Raw genomic sequence first — 13,550 nt, 5'->3', positions numbered from 1 at the left:
ACATGCACACATATACATGTACAAATATATATATATATATATATATATATATGGAAAAATATAAGTTCATTCTGATACCTTCAATTATAATTTATCCCCACAGGGTTCATTACAGTTTTCTCATTTTCTACAATTGTTACTCACATCTCTGACCAGAGCAACCATCCCTCATTTATCTTTAGTTTTTTATCAATTCCTTGGTATGTAATTAATCACCCATCTCTGCTATCATCCCCTTTTCACTGCCAGTTCTGGCACCCTTCTCTCTCTTTCTTTATATATGTATGTGTGTGTGTGTGATATATATATATATATATATATATATATATATATATATATATATATATTCCCCCCTTAACTTGTGACACACCGAACCTTCTCTCCACAAGTCATCTTCCCTGTCCCTCTCAGATTCTGGCTCTCTACCAGGAGCTCTTTTGGCTGATATGATAGATGGTTTGTGTTTAACCCAGCTCTTTTCATGTGTGAAAATGTACATCACTTCTTAAAAAGAGAAGACATCTTTCTTTTCTTCCTCTTCTTGTTTTATATTTATGTCGTTAGGGCTAGAAACTCCAAACTTTTGGCCATGTGGAAGGTAGTTAGAGTTACAAACGTCAAAATCCAGCAGATTGAATTTAAGTGCAGATTCTGCCACAGAAATTGGCTGCATGAGCTTGGAAAAATTAAAATATTTCCCAGGCATCATGTTATGTGAGAATTAGGAAAGTAAAAACCCAAAGGGGTTATTATGTATGCAAAGTTATTATATATATGATATATAATAAATATTCATTTTATGTTTACGACTGCTCTGGTTTCCATAGGAAAACTTAGTCCTCAAGAAAACAAATAATCATACAATAACATCCCAGGGAATGCTATTGTGAGTTTGAATTGTTTGGGAGCTTCCTGTAGCAGACAGATTATACCAACCATTTCCATACTTCTGAGAAGGAAGAAATAATCATTTCTACCTCATGAAAATATGCTAAATATGCTGCTAAATATTTTAAAGATTGTTTCATCTTAATAGAATGATAATCAGGTTTATTTTTCACTAGTTAAAAAACACTGTTTAATATATTTTATAAAATCATTCTCCATAAAATTATTATTTACCTTCATTTATAGAAAATTCTTTTTGTGTCCCTATAAGCTCATAATGTACTGAGTCCCCTATGTCTCAATCAGTCACTGTCAACGTGACCAGCTTTGTTCCAACAGAGAGATTTTCATAAATATTTATAGGTGCATCTGGTACAGATCTGTGGGACCAAATGATGTTTTTTATCAATCACTATAAACAAATGTCTCTTCATCTATGTTACACAGCAAATATTTTAAATTTCATATAATATGTATCATGTAACAGTTTCAGGTCTGGCCTTCTTAATGTTTTTTCATTTTACATTATTAAATCTATTAGAGAATGTTTACATTTTATGAAAAGAACCTAAAAGTTTCTTTTACCTGTATCATTTTTCAAGTCCTTCTACTGATTGGTAAATTGTACTTTATTCCAGATTACGAAATACTACAAATGTTTTTGCAATGATTTTCATTATCTTTGTGTTTGGGCATATGTACATATCAGCAAGTGCTTATTGCACAAATTCTCTTGAATACCTACATTGACTTTGCAATATGAACATATCAATGTACATTTTCTATAATATTTTTATTATTAAAAATAAATACCAGAAAAATATGAAGCTTTGGATTATTCCACCAAAAAAATACTGATTCTCTTCTGTAGTTTCAAGAGCAAAATCTCAATGAGTTGGCTTCCAGTGCATGTAAAAAGAACAATAAAATACAACTCATCGAGGTTTACTTTCTAGATCATTTAAAACATTTTAAAAAAAATTAACAGTGGAAACAATAGCCAAACACTGGTCTTTATCCTGCTATAAGAAAAATTTTTGTGGCTTAATCTTATCAATTAAATATTTAGATTACTCATTGCTTACGCAAGAACAGGACTCTCATCATTGACATGCTGGACGTTGATACTGATGGTGCCAATGCATAACTCCAAAGACCGGTTTTCCCTATTTCTCACAGCAATCACTAAATGGAAATGCTAAAATAAATAAGAGAAGATAGAATGTGGGTTTTTATAAAGTGCTTAAAATATGCAGTTTTGGCCGGGTGCAGTAGCTCATGCCTGTAATCCCAACACTTTGGGAAGCTGAGGCGGGCAGATCACCGGGGGTCAGGAGTTCGAGAACAGAATGGCCAACATGGTGAAACCCCATCTCTACTAAAAATACAAAAAGTAGCCAGGTGTGGTGGCGGGTGACTGTAGTCCCAGCTCCTCAGGAGGCTGAGACAGGAGAATCACTTGAATCTGGGAGGCAGAAGTTGCAGTGAGCTGAGATCACGCCACTGCACTCCAGCCTGAGCAATAAAGAGTGAAACTCCATCTCAAAAAAAAAAAAAGCAATTAATTTCCCTTTACATAAAAAATACTTTAAAAATAAAATTGAAAAACACTTTAGAAAATTGGAAGCATAAGAATGTAAACCCACTCCCCAAACACTATAAGGCCATTTGTCAAAAAGAGTATCTTTTGTACCTTTGTACAGATTTCTGCAATTATGCTTCTAATTTTCATGTAACTTAGATCATATTTTCCAATGTTCGGTTTGGGCATACATATCAGATTTAAATTTGTAGAAGTACCAAAATAAAAGAGTAAGTTTTATTGTTTAGGAAAAACTAATCCGTGCAACTAAAGAACTATCTTACTTTTGGAAAAATTAGAAAGAACACAAATACTTTAGAACCCTTTAAAAAATCTAACGCTTCATTTGAAGAGATGATATGACAATGCCTCAAATAATGAAGAAATGTGGTCTAACAAGGTAATCACGAATAAGTGTGATGAAGTCAAATAATGATTTTAATTTTGTTTTATTAAATGTAATTCTATGGCCAATAAGCAGATCATATTAATAAAGAAAAATAACTCCAAATTATATTTAATCCTATGAGATTATACATTATTGAAACTTCTATTTTGCGTATATTTTATTTTATTTATTTATTTATTTTTTAACTCTGAACTTTTTATTGGCCTCCTGCTCCCCAAAGGGTATCCTGCTTCTGCTGGCTTAATACCTCAGAACTTTGGCGTTGTTGGTCTCAGACACCACTTTGCCATCCACTATCCGACGGGTGGTGGTCTTTTGGATGGTTTGCATGGAGTTGCTGCTGTCCAAGGCATCACCAAGATTGAATTCCTCGCCATCTTCCAGCAGGCGGCGGTAGGTGGCGATCTCAGCTTCCAGCTTGATCTTGATGTTCAGCAGGGCCTCATACTCCTGGGCCTGTCGCTGTCCCTCTGCCCGGGTCTGTGCCAGCTCTGACTCCAGGTGCAGCAGGATCCCATTGAGCTGCTCCATCTGTAGGGCATAACGGGCCTCCACCTCCCTCAGGCTGTTCTCCAAGCTGGCCTTCAGATTTCTCATGGAGTCCAGGTCGATCTCCAATGACTGGACTGTACGTCTCAGCTCTGTGAGCATCGTCTCAGAGCTCCAACCTCCGCAGACTATGTGGTGACCACTGTGGTGCTCTCCTCAATCTGCTGAGACCAGTACTTGTCTAGCTCCTCTCGGTTCTTCCGAGCCAGCTCGTCATATTGGGCCCCCATGTCTGCCATGATCTTGGCGAGGTCCTGAGATTTGGGGGCATCTACCTCCACGGTCAACCCAGAGCTGGCAATCTGGGCTTGTAGGCCTTTTACTTCCTCCTCATGGTTCTTCTTCATGAAGAGCAGCTCCTCCTTGAGAGCCTCGATCTCTGTCTCCAGCTGCAGTCGAGTGACATTGGTGTCATCAATGACCTTGCAGAGCCCATGGATGTCGTTCTCCACAGACTGGCACATGGCCAGCTCTGTCTCATACTTGACTCTAAAGTCATCAGCAGCAAGAGGGGCATTGTCAATCTGCAGAACGATGCGGGCATTGTCCACAGTATTTGCGAAGATCTGAGCCCTCAGGTCCTCCATGATCTTAAAGTAATGGCTCCAGTCTCTGACCTGGGGTCCCTTCTTCTCCAAGTGCTCCCGGATTTTGCTCTCCAGCCTCCAGTTCTCGGTCTCCAGGCTCCTCACTCTGTCCAGGTAAGATGCCAGGCGGTCGTTCAGGCTTTGCATGGTCTCCTTCTCGTTCTGGATGCCTCCCATTCCTGCCAGACCCCCGGCCATCCCTGAGGCCAGGCCCCCGGACCCCATGCCGCCCCGGAAGCTGGTGGAGCGGTACACGGAGATCTAGGAACCAGAGCCCCCGGCGCCTGCACAGGACTCAGGCTTTGCCGACCTTTTGCGTATATTTTAAATAGCTGAAAAAAAGTCTGAAGATCACAAGGAATATTTAACTAAAATCTGGCACAACCAACAACATATTACCATTTAATTAAAGTGTTGTCCAGGAAAAAAAATGTATTTACTATTTGTTCAGTAAAATAGTAGGAGAAAAATGTATAAATTGCTTGTTTTGAAAAAAGTATGGGAGAAAAATGAAGTGTGTGGTGGCGTAGTAGTTGGGATAAGAGTATAAACACAGCATTTTGCATACAGAAGGCATTAAATACAAAGTTTTTGAACCAATGAATTTATTGTTTCTTGGTGTTTTACATTTTACAAAGCACTTAAAATTGGTAGCTAGAGTTCATGCTTTTATTCAAGAAATACTTCTTGGCCACTACTGATGCACTGTGCAGAATAGTAGAGAAAAGATCTGAATTATAAATAATCTTACCATGGGTGAAGTCACATTTTAGTGGGGAAGACTGACATGTAAACCAAAAAAAAAAAAAAAAAAAAAAAACGGTGAAATTTTACCAGTGAACATTTGCTTTTGTTTGCTTTTAGAAGAGGTTGTTGTAAGTGTAAAACAATTTGCCACAATCCTTCTAGGATACCATTGAAATAAAATTATATGAGGGACACACACACACACGTGGGTTCAGAAGGAAATTCGTAATCAAGATTATACTAATTATACTACCAATACATACATATTTGGTGTGAGAATTGTCAAGGCATGAAATTAACATGTAAGCTTGCTGAGGCCAGTGATGCCCTATTGAGGCCCAGCAGACAATTTCTCAACTGTCCAAATAGATTTTGTATACCTTCTAAAGGTGACTTCATGGGTGGGGAGCAAAGAAATAAGTTTTAAAAAAGCACCATGAACTTTAGTCAGAGAAGAGGTAAAAAATCAGGACTCAAATATCAAAATTAAATGATTGGTAAATTGAATTCAGCATTATATATTGAAGACTATCTCATATGGGATTGGTTACAGGTCAGAACATAAGGATGCTATAAAAATAAAGTATTAAAGTATCTCAAAACATTGATAAATTAAGGGAAGATAAGCAATATAATCATCTGAGTAGATGAAGAAAAATTATAAAAGTCAACATCGAATTTCTGATAAAACCTCTAAACAAACTAGGAATAAAAAAAAAAATTTCTTTACTTAAGGAAGATTACCCACCAAAATTCTACTGTAAAAATCACTGTTGTTTGAAACAATTAAACAATGTCTTTTAAAATCATACAAGACAAAGATGCCTGCTATTACCATTTCTAAGAAATGTTGTTCTGGAAGTCCTCATCAGAAAAATAAGATAGATAATATACATAAAATTTTATAAAGATTAGAGAGAAAGGAACAACTGCAATTTTCCACAGATATTTTATGAATGTTAACACAGAAAAATAAAAGATCACTTCAAAATTATTAGAATCAATGTAAAATTTTAGCAAGTTTGCTGTTTTTAAGAGTAAGATACAAGATCAATAGTTTTCTATAAAACCACAAATAACAATTAGAAAACAAGAATTTACAATAAAACTCAAGGAATGTTAAACATATGATGTGTAAGAACTTTATAGAGAAAATACAAAATCTTATTGAAGGATTCAAATAAAATTGTTAAATAAATACATGAATTTGCTAGGTTTATGATGATAAAAATGTCAGTTCTCTCTAGTATAATTTATGAATTAAGTACAATTAAAATCAAAATGTTGGCTGGGCACGGTGGCTCACACCTGTAATCATAGCACTTTGGGAGGCTGAGGTGGGTGGATCACCTGTGGTTAGGAGTGCGAGACCAGCCTGACCAACATGGCGAAACCCTGTCTCTACAAAATTAGCCATGCCTGACGGCAGGTGCCTATAGTCCCACTAACTCAGGAGGCTGAGGCAGGAGAATCACTTGAACCTGGGGGGCGGAGGTTGCAGTAAGCAGAGATTGCCCCATTGCACTCCAGCCTAGGCAACAAGAGTGAAACTCCATCCCAAAATAAATACATAAAAATAAATAAATAAAATCAAAATGTCAATATGCACCTTCTAAATAAAGTTAATCCTGAACTTTGTATGAGAGAACAAAGAAACAAAAAGAAAAAAGGCAATTTGTTTAGGAGTGAATGGAAAACAACAAAATTGACTATAGGAGAAACGATCCTATAACACCAGGGTGAAAAGTATTCTTACAAGCAACTAGCCAAATATTGTGGAAAAATAGCTGTTTTCTTTCTTTTATTTCTTTAACTCTCACATAGTGAGGTAAGTTCTGGTCAAAATATTTGCAGTTTAGAAAGTCATGTTTTAGTTAAGATGATGTTAAACAAACAAACAAATAAAAAACACAACAACAACAACAATAGCCTGATAAGTCTACTATTGGAAATGTCCAGAATTGCTTAAAGAAACTGGAAAACATTTGACATTTAAATGGTCTCATTTTCCAGGATGATTTGGTAGGAAAAAATGATATGTTACGTGTTTTCTTCTCCTTATACCTCACTCTTCTTTCCAATTATTCGCAAATTTCAAATTTGATCAGGACATTGCAGGGAAAAAAGGCCACACCAGGTCTCCACAATCACATAAAGCCAAAGAGAGAGGCACTTTTTCAGATAATTCAAGACTAAAGAAGTGTACTTTTAGTTAATTACCCAGAACATTGCCTCTGGTTCCATGCTGTTGAATATGGAGATAATCCCTTCTCCAACTTTTATACACACCCACAGAAACACACACAACGATTGAAATGATATTTAACTAAGGTCTAATGAAAAAGTACACATAATGAATCACATAAGCGCCTAAATTTATTTTCTTTTAAAATGAATTTCTGCTTGATCTGGGTGACTATGAAAATGCAATTATATAAATTTGATTACTTTTTATTTCAACTTAGATAAGTTTTTAAAAATTATTTTATTGAAGGGTATTTAAAGGTATTCATTGTTTGATATTTAGTCTCACCTTAGGATTTGTTTCATAGTCCAAAAGAGGTTCAGTGGTTTTAGAAATGACACCATTACGTGAATCCAAATCATGGCAATGTCTTCTCTTTGGTAATTGTTTGTCACAGAGACCCACAGAGTTGCCCTACTTTAAACAGAAAGTGACTTCTTGTCCTCTCTTCTCTTATGTCCCAACACCCACAGCCCAGATGATGGAAGAGAAAGACATCCCGATCTTGATGCTTCCCTAGCAGTTTATGCTGCTTTAGCCAAACTTGTGGTAGAAATCGGGTCAAAATGACCTTCTTGAGATCCATGTGTATCTTTTTAAAGTTTACTATGATTTTGGAAGACTGAAAGGAAATTACAAAGAACATCAACTAAATTGTTTCAAAGTGGTCCAAAAGATCATATCTTCACAAACACCAAACCCATTCATTGGTACATTGCCAAGGCTCACCTAGGAGACTTTTCTTGGTTAAATTTATTTTCTGTGAACAAATTTCTTTAATATAAACTTCTATTTTTAGATAAGTTTATTATTATGTATATCAGAAGATATGTTCTGATTCAAAGTAAGAAATCTGTGTGTTGTGCGTTTTGGAACTTTTGGGTTTCCAAAAAGATGATGTTTCTGAAGATTGAGAAGAGATAATTCTGGTGGTAAGACATAGATAGAGCAGCAATGAATGGGCATCCAGGAAAAACAAAACAAAAAAGAGACTATTTTAATGAAGTTTGCCTTGTTCCATTTGCCCTCAACTTCTTTTTTGTCTTATTGCCTCCCAATTAGTTGGGTAGTTTCTTTTAATAGAAATAGAGAAGGAAAAGCAGTAAAACAAAGAAGGTAGAAGGAGTAAAGTCTTTATGGTAGATGAGCAAATAAAGTTAGAAATAAATGGAGAGAAAAAAATGAAAAGACTAACTAATAGAGCAGATATAATTGTTGAGATCCAGTGGAACCAGCCAAAATTAAATCAAGCCAATCTATGTTTTCTGAGATCCAATCATGTGCAAGGTCTCAAGTATATTCAAATGTTTTAAAGATTGTGTTTTTAGGTCCTCATGAAAAACACAAATACACATAAGAGTGAGGTTAGGGAACAGTATATGAGGTTATGATTGGTTTGACACAAAGTATAATAGCATATTTTATCATTTTATACACAAAGACACACTGATTCCAATAGATGATGCATGCTTTCTTTTATGAGGTAAGTAAAAGAATAAAATTTGATTTACAAAAACTTAATTTATCAAACTTTTCAGGGCTATGTCTATTGTAATCATACTGAAAGCTACCTCTATATATTACTTTAAATCTATTATAGTTTGTACAACTGAAAACTTATTTTAAGCAAGTATTTTTGGAGGCAAGTATAGCAGATGAAATAACTACATACTACTAGGAGTAATGATGACACTTAAGAGGCTGAAATTTTATAAATACAGGTAGAATTTTTAATTTAAGAAACATTAAAAATTAATAGTGGAGCATGTTTACTAAAATCTTGGAAAAAAAATTTATTATAATCATACAAAAATAAATAATGATTATATACAAATGGTATATGTGTTTATAATTTATATGTGGTATATACATTATTGTATACACCAAATTAAAGGAAATGCGTTTATAGTTTGTTATCATGTATCATTTCATGCTTATTATTTTTTGAAGATAAGCTTTAATGGTTAGATAGCAATTCATCAAATGGACATAGTGTATTTTAATCAATTTCTTATTCTTAGACATTTTGGTTATTTCAAACCTTATACTATTACAAACTTTGAACATAAATCTTGATTATATCTCCAATATGTCTCTAAAGAAGAATTCAGGGAGAAATACTCAGGTACAGATTATAATCATTTTTAAAATAACTGTTTATGAAATAGTATTCTAGGTGGTTATTCTAAAATCCCACTTTATGAAAGTGATAATTTCTGTATATCCTAGCCAATGCTGAATTTTTTCCTATTATTTTCATATTTTGGCCAATTTAGTAGGTGAAAATTATATTTTACTGTTTAGATTTTTATGTGTTTGATAAATTGTGAGCCTACATATCAATCCATATGTTACAGATACACTCAGAATAATTTTGTCATTACTCCTATCCCTATCTACAACACACAGAAATGATAATTTGAATTCAAATTTGAATTATAGTAACTTTATTTCTTTTTCTTTGTAGGAACATGCTATGTCTCTAACTTTATTTGCTTTTATTTACTTCCCATTTATAAAACTAGAAAGCTTAAACTATAATTCCAAGTTATATTTTTAAATTTTATTATTGTCTCATGAATTTTATCAATAAAATTGACTTGTATTATACCTGCTCCTGTAGAAAAACTTGGATCACAGGAAATAGGATCATCTACATTCTCCACAAAAACTGTAAACATATAGCTGCTGGTATTATTCCCATTATTTGTTACCTCAATTTCCAAAGAGTAGATTTTGGAGTTACTTGTGTTGTCAAGATTCAAAGGCTGGAAGAAGAGTGATTGTTCCTGTGGCTAATAAAAAATAAATGAAATGAAGAAAAATGACCAAACTTGATAATTAAGTCTATGTTAACTTATTTATATTAACGATGTTTTAATTCACTTAACAGTATACTTTTTTCACACACGAGAAAAGCAATATTTAGCAATTCTACGTCCATTGGAAATACTTTCTTAAAAGCTTCTGTTGGGTAAGGTGGCTCACACCTGTAATCCCAGCACCTTGGGAGGCTAAGGCGGGCAGATCATGAGGTCAGGAGTTCAAGACCAGCCTGACCAGCATGGTGAAACCCATCTCTACTAAAAATACAAAAATTAGCAGGGCATGGTGGCACATGCCTGTAGTCCCAGTTACTTGGGAGACTGAGGCAAGAGAATTGCTTGAACCGGGAGGCGGAGGTTGCAGTGAGCCAAGATTGCACCACTGCACTCTAGCCTGAGTGACAGAGCGAGATTCTGTCTCAAAAAATAAAATAAAATAAAAAAAGCTTCTGTTTATGTTTACATTGTAAATATAATTAAATATTAAAAATGGTTGCATATTTTTCTTCAAGTTTCTAAATGATCATTCATTTACTAAGCATAGATAGCATTCCTACTTAAAAAATATGAAACACAAACCAGAATATTTTACTTTAATTACAACAATAAATGATGTTTTTGAGCCTGAAAAATTCATCAAACCATATTAAAATCTTAATCATTCATTGCTTCTGCCTTCTATCTTAACTCAATCTTATTGTGTACAAAAATGAAAAATGAGCTCAAACGTCAAACTTATAAAAAAAAAAATGACAGCAACAGAAGTGGCTCTTTATTTCTGGTACCATCACCTATCTTCCCTCCCAGAATTTCTTCTTTCTTGCTCAAAAATCTTCTACCTTGACCCTATCCTGAATATCTTCATAATTTCCACAAGGCCTTATGGAATCTCTTCTAAATTTTCTCTAGCTAGTACATCATTATTTAATAATGGACTTCTTCTCCCACTGGTATTTGGATCTTGAAGTTAAATGCATAAGTTGCCAACAACTTTCAGGATTCAAATAAATTATCTCAAATATTGAATGATTAGTATGATGGCTTTGTAATGTGCCACATTTGCTAAGCCAAACTGTATTTCTCAGAATTCTATTTTGTGTGTGTGTCAGTTTGGTGAGACACAGGGAAATTCTTGGCCAACTTGGAGGGTAGAAGGGTAGCAGCAGCCATTTTGTTTGTTATGCATGTTTTTGTTGATCTGCTGTGTTATTGTTGGTGTGAACTAGCTTCAGCTAAATCTGAAACTGCTTGACCTACTGCTGGATCTTCTTTCAGCTTCTCTGACTCCTAGAACAGGTCTGTATACTCAGCCCTGTGATGAAAGGCTCAGTTTCTTCAGAACACCCACCCAAGCAAGGTCAGAAGCACAAAGAACTAACATGGGTTTCAATTCATTCTTATGGGGCCCAGCACATGCTTGTGTGTTCCAGACTACCCTTAACCTCCCCAACTTTGTATGCATCTTCTCTTCCTTACTTCCTGCTTGAGGGGTGAAAGCTTCAGCATCAGACACAAAGTCTTACAGAGACTACTTAACTCACTGCTACAGTGTACTTTTTTTTTTTTCTTTTTTCTATGAGATGAAGTCTCATTCTGTCACCCAGGCTGGAGTGCAATGGCGCAATCTCGGCTCACTGCAACCTCCACCTTCCGGGTTCAAGTGATTCTCCTGTCTCAGCCCCCTGAGTAGCTGGGACCCACCACCATGCCCAGCTAATTTTTGTGTTTTTAGTACAGACGGGGTTTCATCATGTTGGCCAGGATGGTCTCAATTTCTTGACCTCGTGATCCACCCGCTCGGCCTACCAAAATGCTGGGATGACAGGCATAAGCCACTGTGCCCAGCCTACAGTGTACTCTTAGTGGTTATTTTTCTCTGGTTGTACCCTGATTGATAAAACCAGCTAGTGTGACAACCCATAAGAGAGAAATATTTCAGAACAGCAATCCTATTCACACAGGCAGAAATCTGTTCGTAACAAATATCCAAAACCTAGTAATTCTGGAAAAGTCCCAATTTTCTCAAATCAAATTGAAAAGATAGACATGACATTTCATCCTATAATTTATAAGGATGCACAGAGCATTTGTATTGAGTGACTCTGAAAAATGATAGCCAGTTATAAAAGCAAGGTATTACATCACCCATTATTTCACAAGAATGTCATTTTCAGAAACAGGAAAACAGCAACTGTCAAATACCACATGTTTGGGGAATGTTTTATTCTTCATATTTAATTTAATTTTGAAAGGGCAGTTTTACCAGCCTAAGATCTAATGGAAGTGTAGAGATTAGATAGTGAATGTTTAGCCAACGTAGGCTAAAAGTATTTATTTAAAACTTACAGGGGTCCAAACCAAACATTTTCTGCTGAGTCTTAAAGGAATAAATGATACTGCTATCTTCATCTCAATCTGTTGCTTTTACTCTTGCTATAATTTCTCCAACAGATTTCTTCTCAGTCACATTAATAGAATCCAAAGGAAATGGCCTTAAGAAAAAATGGCAATAAAAAGTTTTGAGGATGCAAATTTGAGAATTCTTACACACATAATTGCCAAATTACGATAACCTGGAAATAATCTTTTGGATTTATCATATCACCTTTCTCTTGTCAAGAATTTAACAAGTCCCAAAGCTATTCAAATGTTGAACAAATCCATTTGTGGCACAAAGTTATTTAGCTTTTTGCAAAAGCATTATTTTTTAATCATATAGTCTCTAGCACTATGCACGTCAAAGACATGGCATAAAAGAGATGGAAAATGAAAAACAATTGGAACAGTGCACCTCCATTATTCCAGATATTCAGTGCATGGAATAATTGGCAACTGAACATAAAGGACTAAATATATTCGTTTGCATCTTGTTATCTGATATGATGAAATTCTGTCCAAAGTCACCACCTACTAGGGCAAGTTTCCAGAAAGTTCTTGTAAATATATTGCTTAACCTCTTCAAGTTGTATGTAAAAGTCCTTGATCAATTTCCAAAACCTTTCTGAAAGTTACATTTAGTTCTTATTCAGCCTTTCATTCAGGCATCAGACATTTATTGATAACCTACCATGTGTCACTCCAGTTAATGCACATATGACTAAGTGTTAGCCCTTGTTCAGATCTCACTGCTAACGGGAAACACAAGGATAAACAGCTATAATACTAGGTAATAGATGCTGTCAATTTGCTGCAAACTTAAAAAAGAGAGAAAACTAATTCTGGGGATAGAAGAGAGGTTCAAGGAAGTCCTCAAAGGAATGTAAATTCAAAGGAAAAGTGAGTGATGCCATCCCTTGAGCAACCTTCTTGATTGCAGTAATCTAATGTGGTTTCTTCTCTACAGAGTGTTTTCTCGTTTGTGCCACAATATAATGTAAATTATAATATTTATATTCTGGACCACATTAAATATTTCTCTTCATTAATTGTTACTTAACATGCAATTTCACTTGAGAGATGGAAAAAGGTAGTTGAGGGCAGCATTTTGATAATTTTTGTATTGTTTATAATATCTAGCATTAAATTCTACTAAAAAGTAAAATCAATCAGTTCATGCTTATTGAAGACATGAAGGCAGCAGAAAATTTTTCCAAAAAGTTGACGGTGACTCTACTACAAACACAGTCAGGAAAGTGATTCATACAAATAAAGGATAAACTAAGCTCCAAATTACCTTAAGTTGTTCAGATAATATAACTTAAAATGAATTTGGGGAATC

General features: G+C 35.0%; 1 pseudogene across 1 annotated transcript; it reads right to left on the bottom strand.

The window, feature by feature from the left end:
* Positions 1–3,119: 3,119 nt before the first annotated feature.
* On the bottom strand, positions 3,120–4,309 carry LOC112620828 (annotated as a pseudogene). Its single transcript, XR_003118603.1, has one exon. The product of XR_003118603.1 is annotated as a keratin, type I cytoskeletal 18 pseudogene (transcript).
* Between the last annotated feature and the right edge of the window lie 9,241 nt (positions 4,310–13,550).

This window comes from Theropithecus gelada, chromosome 3 (assembly GCF_003255815.1).
Source record: "Theropithecus gelada isolate Dixy chromosome 3, Tgel_1.0, whole genome shotgun sequence".
NCBI classification, from domain to species: domain Eukaryota; kingdom Metazoa; phylum Chordata; class Mammalia; order Primates; family Cercopithecidae; genus Theropithecus; species Theropithecus gelada.
Note: the sequence above shows the minus strand (reverse complement) of the source record. Positions and strands in the feature narration are given on the sequence as shown.